This window comes from Piliocolobus tephrosceles, unplaced genomic scaffold (genome assembly GCF_002776525.5).
Source record: "Piliocolobus tephrosceles isolate RC106 unplaced genomic scaffold, ASM277652v3 unscaffolded_34588, whole genome shotgun sequence".
Taxonomy (NCBI): domain Eukaryota; kingdom Metazoa; phylum Chordata; class Mammalia; order Primates; family Cercopithecidae; genus Piliocolobus; species Piliocolobus tephrosceles.
The window spans coordinates 12,016-21,689 of NW_022318296.1; the positions used below are offsets into that span (position 1 = coordinate 12,016).

Genomic DNA, 9,674 nt, shown 5'->3' on the forward strand with positions numbered 1-9,674 from the left:
AAAAATCTACAAAAAAAAAAAAAAAAAAAAAGCCCCAGACCACATGGATTCACAGCTTAATTCTATCAGACAGATTAAGAAGAGCTTGCACCAATCATACTGAAGCTTTTACAAAAATTTGAGGAGGAGGGGCTCCTCTCTAACTCATTCTGTGAAGCCAGAATCACCAAACCTGGCAAAGAAACACACACACATGAAAACTACAGGACAATATACTTGGTGAACATAGATGCAAAATCCTAAACAAACAAAACACTAGCAAACTGATAGCAAAGCACTTCAAAAAGTTAATTCACCATGATAAAGCAGGCTTCATTCCAGAGATGCAAGATTGGTTCGCCATACATAAATCAATAAATGTGATTTGCCACATAAACAGAATTAAAAGCAAAAATCATATAATCTTAACAGATGCAGAAAGAGCTTTTGATAAAACTCAACGTTCCTTCATGATAAAAACCCTTAACGAACTAGACATCGAAGGATCATATCTCGAAATAAGAACTAGCTGTGTCAAACCCACAGCCATCGCCATACTGAATGGGCAAAAACTGGAAGCAATCACCTTGAGAACTGGAGCAAGACAAAGATGTCCAATCACACCACTCCTATTCAACATAATACTGAAAGAGACAATAAGAACAATCTACAAGTTACAGTAATAAAAAAAATCCATAAAGGAAAAAAAGTCAAATTCTCTCTCTTCATGGACAATACAATTCAATGCCTACAAAACCCTAAAGTTTTGGCAAGACTCCTGGAACTGATAAACTACTTCTCTACAGCTTCAGGATACAAAATCAATGCACAAAAATCAGTAGCATTTCTGTTCACGAGTAATGTGCAAGATGAGCACCAAATCAAGAATACAATCTCATTTACAATAGCCACAAAAAATAAAAACCTATAAATATATTTAACTAAGAAGGTGAAATGTTTCTACAGGGAGAAGTACGAAACACTGCTGAAAGAAATCACAGAAGACACAAAGAAATGGAAAACATTCCATGCTCATGGATTAGAAGAATTAATATCATTAAAATGGCGATATTATCCAAAACAATGTACAGATTCAATGCCACTCCTAAGAACTTACCAACATTAATTTACACAGAAGTGGAAAAAACTATTCTACAACTCATAAAATTCACAATGGATTTGTGATTTGTAGTTGTTATTTCTTCTGCTTGAAAATGTCTTTCCTCATGCTTGCTCCCATACTTAATTGGCAGCTTTTCTAAAAGGTCACCATACCAGAGAGGCTATCCTTTACTATCCTACTTGAGGCTGCCTCTATATCCTAGTTCTGCCTTACACTTCTGTAACACATTTATTACCTGAGTCATGTGTTATTTGTTTACTTGTTGTCTGCATCCCCCAAATGCAGTGTAAAAGCTCTGACATTCTTTCTATAACTACAGCATCTGAAAGAGTGACCGTTGGTATCACTCAATAAACTTGTGTTTGATGAATATATTGACAAACCGATAGAGAGCATTAGATGGTTTGTGTTCCGAGTGCCTGCCTACTGCTGTGGAGTGACATAGGGGTTATCTGCTGGCATGTAGGGCCTGAGATAAGTTAATGTGAGAATGTTCAATGCTAAGAAATGTGCTGTGGCAAAGGACACCAGGGGCAAATCAAGGGTTCGCATCAGTAGGTCTAGTAATCTAGATGTGATTGAGGACCATATGTTTGTAAGATAAAATGAATATAACATGCTAAATTAAAAATATCATTTCAAAAGGGCTATGGTATAAAGTACTACAGTCAGTGCTACTCGAACTGGGAAAATAAAGTGAAGAAGTAAATATATATGTAAATATAAAAAAGAGAAATAAAGAGCATACACATAATAATGTGCTTGAAATTTATTGCTTTTGGAGAAGAATGAATTTCTATTACTCAGAAACAGCAGTGAAAACAGCTTAACAGTTTAAATTACAAGTATCTAATCAAATGATAATTAGGAAGGTAAGTATCATGAAACACGGAATTCAGTGAATCATGATCTTTCTTTTATTCTGCATTGCCTTATGATAATTCTTCAAAAAGCAGCGGTAGTGTGATGCAGTATGAGGAATGAGAATAAACCAGTAAAAAGTGAATTTGCCAGTCAAACCTGTGAAGAAAAAGAAAATAACACTTTATCTCCCAAACTGATACTCCTGTAAATACATTTTACTTTTCCTGGCAGAAAGTATTTATTTATAGATAGTTATTTATTTATAGAAAATTTATTTATAGAAAATTATTTATTTTTAGATAGTTTTACTTATTATAATGCAGGGACCAAAATAATATTTGAGACAGAATAGACTCATGAAGTGGGTATCAGAATAAATAAAAATTATCATTCAGCATCTGCAATTTAAATTTAAATTTTTCTTGGTGTTTTCCATCATCTTATTTTATTCTAGCACTTAAATATAGCCTCCACATTTCATCTATCTCCCACAAATAATATTTTAACTATATTCTCCCCTGATTAAATGTCGTCAGCAATTATCTAACATCTGGAGGATCAAGATCAGGCTTTTGTAGTATCACACAGGGCAGGAATTCAATAAGAGTAAACTTTCCCAATACATTTAAAAATATTTGAAAAATATTTGAAATCTTTTGAACTATTTCAAATTTGAATTGTAGAACAGTACTGTTTTATCTCCAAAATATTGCCTTATTTTGAAGTATAATATTAATATCTCATAGATTTTGAAACATTTTATGCTGTAAATATAGATAAATAAAAGTGACTTTCTAAAAAGGACATTGTTACCATTTCCTATTTCTTTGAAAATTACCATCTCCTTGTTGATATTTTATTAGTAATCCTATAGCCATTGTTCATTAGAATTACTTAGGTATAGAATGTTAATTTCTCATGAGTTCCCTGATGGCGGTTGTGCATCTTCTCCAAAGATTACATTTTAGGACAGAAAACTTCAAATAACAACCAGGTACAGATTTAGTGGCGGAGAAGCCCATGGCCATAACCATATAACTTCCAGATCAAGGGCTTCTCTATAATGTCTCTCAATAGCCTTACAAATTCTATAAAGAGCTTAAGTATTATTATAACATGTATTTGTTGCTTATAAAACTGAGGTTTGGAGAAGATTAGGAACACTTCAAGGTCATGAAACTAGTTGTCAGGGTCAGGATACCAACGTAGGGGTTCCCCTACCCAGAACTCTGTCTCCTAACAGTAGTGAACAGAAGCTTTCCCTCAGAGGCATTTTTATTTAATTTTATTTGTTATTTTACTTTAAGTTCAGGGATCCATGTGCAGAATGTGCAGGACTGTTTCATAGGTATACATGTGCCATGGTGGTTTGCAGCACTATTGATCAGTTCTCTATGTTACTTCTGTCACCTCCTTCCCTCCATCCCTGGTGTGTGCTGTTCCCCTCCCTGTGCCCATGTGTTTTCTCATTGTTCAACTCCCACTTATGAGTGAGACCATGTGCTGTTTGGTTTTCTGTTCCTGTGTTAGTTTGCTGAGGATGATGGCTTCCAGCTTCATCCATGTCCCTGCAAAGGACAGGATCTCATTCCTTTTTATGACCACGTACTGTTCCATGGTATATACATACCATATTTTCTTTATCCAGTCTATTATTGATGGACATTTGGGTTGTTCCATGTCTTTGCTATTGTAAATAGTGCTGCAATAAACATATGTAGGCATATGTCTTTATAGTAGAATGCTTTATATTCTTTGGGGTATATACCCAGTAATGGGATTGCTAGGTCAAACGGTATTTCTGGTTCTAGATCCTTGAGGAATCACCATACAGTTTTCCACAATGGTTGAACTAATTTACAGTCTCACCACCTATCTCTTCACAGCCTAGTCGTCATCTATCGTTTCTTGACTTTTTAATAATCACCATTCTGACTGGTGTGAGATGGTATCTTACTGTGATTTTGATTTGCATTTCTCTAAAGGTCAGTCATGTTGAGCTATTTTCATTTGGCCACATAAAAGTCAAACGTCAGCCATGTTGAGCTATTTTTATTTGGCCACATAAATATCTTCTTCTGCAAAGTGTCTGTTCATACCTTTTGCTCACTTTTAGATGGAATTGTTTTTGTCTTGTAAATTTGTGTAAGTTCCTTGTAGACTCTGGATACTAGACCTTTGTCAGATGGGTAGATTGCAAAAATTTTCTCCCATTCTCTAGGTTACCTGTTCACTCTGATGATGGTTTCTTTTGTTGTGCAGAAGCTGTTTAGTTTAATTAGATCCCATTTATAAATTTTGGCTTTTGTTGCCATTGCTTTTGGCATTTCCTTCATGAAGTCTTTGTCCATGCCTACGTCCTGAATGGTATCACCTAGGTTTTCTTCTAGGGTCTTTTTGTGGTTTTGGGTTTTTCATTTAGTTTTCAATCCATCTTGAGTTAATTTTTGTATAAGGTGTAAGGAAGGGGTCCGGTTTCAGTTTTCCCCATATGGCTAGCTAGTTTTCCCAGTACCCATTTATTGACTAGGAGATCCTTTTCCCATTGCTTGTTTTTGCCAGGATTGTTGAAGATCAGATAGCAAGCAGAGACCCAAATCATGAATGAAATCCCATTCACAATTGCTACCAAGAGAATAAAATACCTAGAAATACAGCTAACAGAGGATGTGAAGGACCTCTTCAAGGAGAACCACAAATCACTGCTCAAGGAAATAAGAGAGGACACAAACAAATGGAAAAACATTCCACTCTCATGGATAAGAAGAATCAATTTCATGAAAATGGCCATACTGACAAAAGTAATTTATAGATTCAATGCTCTTCTCATCAAACTATCATTGACACTTTTCACAGAATTAGAAATAACTACTTTAAATTTCATATGTATCTACAGAATAGCTCATATACATAAGACAATTGTAAGAAAAAGGAACAAAGCTGAAGACATCACACTACTTGACTTCAAACTATACTACAAGGCTACAGTTACCAAAACAGCATGGTACTGGTACCAAAACAGATATATAGACCAATGGAACAGAACAGAGACCTCAGAAATAACACCACATATCTACAAACTCAGAAGCATTAATATAAATCAGCACACTTCAAGGAGTTAACCCATGCTACATTTCTTAAACTGGAATGGTTGTTGCTTTCATGGCTTTTTTCCTGATTTTTCTTGTTTTAACTGTCATTGTTGATACTTCTAGAAAGAAAAGTAACTAGAGTCAGCTTACCTCCATAATCATGACCCAAGATTACTGAGGATAGCAGTTGCCATACAGATAATTTGATCTATAGTCTCAATGTGAATGATGCTTTTCCTGCATACACACAAAAGGAGAGAGCAAATTGCAGAGAATAGAGACAATGACAGTACAAATGTTTCACAAAAACTGTCACTGAAAACTTAGATTGTTTAAGTTTTTATGATCTTGTGTGTTATCTACATAGATGTTTTCAAAGTTTTACATTTTTCTTTTTTATCAGAAAAGTGTTTAAAAGCAAGTAAAAATGATAAAGTATTTACTGTGTGTTGACATTTTTGTGGCAATAATAAATGCTGGAACACTGATTATAGGCAACCTCTCCAAATAGGTTTTAAATCTTCTTTATAACATTACCTACAAGTTACTATTTTCCCAACATTGAGTATAATGGATAGGATAAAGTTACCGTTTCCAACTTAGGTGGTGTTTCTTTATCTCATTCTTTTAATGAGCTTACTTTCTCTTACAACTCCTACATTCCTTCATACCCACTGCTGTTAACACAAACAGTCCTCATCCCTTTTTATGCATCTTTTTACTTGGTGCTTTTTAAATATGTATACTTGCTATATTAGTAAGGAGAACTTTTGAACCCCTATTCATACTGATATTAAAGGTAAAAATAATATGAGATTTTTATACATACATTTAGAAAAACATTAAAGAAATACAATTTTCTGTCTAATTTAGCACAGTAAGTTTAATTTAAAAACTTTATCATCCTCAAATATTTAGAAGATAGAAACTTACCACCTTACATGGGTAGCCTCTATGCTTCATTAGGCATATGTTATGCTTCATTAGGCATATGTTATACTTCATAGAATTAGGAATTATTCATAGAATTAGGAACTATTCTTTAGGTCAATGTAATTATTTATAAGAGAAAAATACTTAAGCTCTCAGAGAATAATTGAAAATTGACTTATTCAGAGTGGAATTGAGTTTCCGTTGAGAGGCTGTTAGAACACAAGATACTTGTGACTTTATCCTCTGTAATATAAATAAATGAAATCAATGTACACTTTAGCAATTAACAATCTACATATATTTGAGAGATAACTATCAATTATTCTAGGAGAATAGACAGTCAGAGAAGAAAACTTATTCAGAGTGCGCATTATCAGAAGAACACTTACATGGAATTTTCTTCCATACTTATGTTGCTCATGATGTTTCTATGAAATAAAAAGAAAAGAAAAGATTAAAGATTCAATATATAATTAATTAGCAAGTTTTCCAGTAAATGAAAATGTCTTACCTCTTCATGTGAATCAGCTCTCTTGAAAAAGAAGAAAATGAGAAAGTAGTTAATATCTTAATTGTATAATTCAAGAGTATGTATAAAAATTGACTTAGCCACATTTATGATTAAACAGAATGAAGGCATTCTTTGGTTGATGACACACTAAATTAGTTATTTTAGCTTTAAGACATCTTTAAAATGAGTGAAGGGTAAACTTCTCTATAATTAATGTGCTATATTCAAGTATCAACTCATTTTGGTTTATATATCTTTTTTATGAAAGGCAAGAAAAGTCTATCATTTGTGAATAAGAGAGTAGAAACTGAAAAATGAAACATTGGATTTTTTATATATGAATATGTTCTATGTAGCTCAAAAGTTTCTTTGCTGATAGAGACAGGCATTATGCTTTTCTCTGTTTTTCTAATATGTTTATTTTTCTACTTCTATCCTTTTATAATAAAATCATGTGATAAACTGTGATCTCATAACCAATTTGTTTCTTGAAACATTCATTAGAATTTAGTGGATAGGTTGAAGTATTAGTATTCTTTTGTGACCAATTTTCTATTAACTTCATAGAAAGAAGAGGAGGAGTGGGAAGAGGACGAAGAAGTAGAGAAGGAGAAAGAGCTCCAGAGAGGTCATGTGCTTTTCCTAATACACAGTAGTAAATGACAACACAAGCTGGGAACTCATGATACTTAATAAATATAGGGATTGGTTTTATGGTTTAAAATAGGCAGCTTTATTTTGGAAAGAGTAAAATAAGTTATATGCTAACTTTAACAGTTGGGTTGTGCAAGAAATGAATTGAAAATTCCTATTTTGACACCATCTAATACTTGGGCTCCATTTGAGTGCATCTTGTTCTTTCCTCAGATTTCTAACTTGAGATGGTCTGGAGCTTTTCATATTTAAAGATACTTTCACAGTTCTCAGTCCCACATATTTATGAAGCTTGTTTAATTTACTTTTATTTTTACATTAAAGTTATTGTACTTGAGTGTTTGCAGGTATGTAATAAATAAGTCCTTAAAGAAATTATATAGGTTAATTCAAAGAAAATATATAGAAATACTAAAGCTATATTGAAGTGAACATGAATTTATGGCAGAACATAAGGAATAAGAAAGACCCTTGGGATAAGTACCGAGAATGTATCCTTTAAAATTTCCAGATATACTTACAGTCATGGAAACCATGAGAGCCAAGATTAAAGCAAAGATAAGAAACCTCATAGTTGGCTGAGTCCTATAAAATCAAACAAGAAAAATCAGTAATCACATTCTTTCTTGCATTCATTCATCAAACTTCTATTGATGACACTGTGCTTCAAAGCAGTGGGAGACATGCTCTGTTTTCCAGGCTGGAGTGCAGGGTCATGAGCACAGATCACTGCAACCTGGACCACCTGGGCTCAAGTCATCCTCCCACTTTAGCCTCTCTAGTTCCACTTGTAGCTCGAACTACAAGGGTGTGCCAACATGCTCAGTGAATTTTTTCTATTTTTGGTAGAGAATGTTTTTAGTCTCAATATATTGCCCAGGCTATTCTGAAACTCCTGGGCTCTAGGAATCTTCCTGCCTTGTCCTTTCAAAATGCTTGGATTACAGGTGTGAGCCACAGGCAGGATCTCCTGAATTGATAAGTAAATGTGAGTGCTCTGATTTGGAAATATTGATATGCTAATGAACACACAAATGGACATCTTAAACCAAGAGGATGGGAGTAAGAAAGTAACGAAGAAAGGCAAGCTTGAGTTGGATAATATGGAATGAATAAAGTGAGGTGTTGGGAGCCTATAAAGAAATAAAATGGGGAAGAAAGCATGTTAAAAAAAGAAAACAGTTCAGCATGTAGGGAGGACGAAACTGAAGAAAAGATGACCACTTTGGTTGTTGTGACATTACAGGAGACTTAGATAATGACATTAAGAATGCTAATTAAAGTACAGTGTAAAGACATATTTAGAAAGTAGAATGACAAGCAATGGGGACTTGCTTTCTAATAAAGTTAGTGAATATGATCCAGATTTCTATGAAAGAATAGCATGGATGGTGTAACTTTCAGATTAGAACATTAAAGATATTGATTAGAGAAAAATAAAATGAAGAGAAGTCGTAGGGAAAATGTTTGTAGCTACTTTGAGAAGTTGAATTGGTGAAGATTATTTAATATTTCAAATAATATTATTCAACAAAGTTAGCCTCCTCTGGGACTCTGATATGTTTTTATAATTATGCATATGCAAGTGAATCCAGTTCTTTGGCTGCTATAAAAAAGTAAAGCAGATTGCTTGTTTCTAAATTACAAACATGTAAATAAAAGCATTTCCACTGGAAAATACAATTACCACAAGACTTACAATTGCATGGCATTTTTATTTGTTAATTGTAAGCTATAAAGTAATTTGTTAATAGATAATATTTTAAAATTTTTTTCTAATCTCTCTTACCTGTCACTTGTGATAGAACATCACAGTAACATTTTTCATCTAATTATAATAAAAATGTCCTACTCTTAAACAGCCCTACATCTCTATCACAGAAAGAAGAGCTGATTTGCATTATTATTTCTTCATTCATTTTGCTGTACTCATTTAAATGGAAACTTCTTGTATAGGACTAAGTATAAAAATTATATATTTCTTGAAGTTTTTCTATTATCTAATAGATAAATCTAATTTTGACTCTTTTTATGATATAGAAAGACAATTTCACTGTTTTTTGTGACTGTGAATTGTGTTGCAAATAGACTATCAAAGAAAGGTTGTAAGAAAGTGCTCTTCTTTTACTAACAGATAAAATGATAAATAAACATACATAATCAAGATATAATTAATAGTTTTGGAAAACATATTTCCCAAGTAAAACAATAATAAAAAATTGCAATAATAAACTTTCTTTTCTGCCATAACACAAATGAATGAAAATGAGTTAAATAAATTAGTAAGATTGAGATGACTAACTCTTATACAGTATATGCTTTGCATTATAACAGAACTGTTTTTAATGATGGAAAGGCCAATGAAAAAGTGATAAAATAGTTTACTGCTAAGAGGAAAGTAAATTAAAAAAATAAATTTTTATAAAAATGAATTTGCAAGAGAGAATTTATCAGTATCTTCTTGTAAAATTTGAAATTCTACTTTAAGTTTAATATAAAAGTAATAAGAAAGTAGATA

General features: G+C 32.8%; 1 long non-coding RNA gene across 1 annotated transcript; it reads right to left on the reverse strand.

The window, feature by feature from the left end:
* Nucleotides 1–1,856: 1,856 nt before the first annotated feature.
* Nucleotides 1,857–6,393, reverse strand: LOC113222768. Its single transcript, XR_003308527.1, has 3 exons — nt 6,381–6,393; nt 5,209–5,295; nt 1,857–2,122 (listed from the first exon to the last, which is right to left on the reverse strand). It is a non-coding gene; the product is annotated as an uncharacterized LOC113222768 (long non-coding RNA).
* Between the last annotated feature and the right edge of the window lie 3,281 nt (nt 6,394–9,674).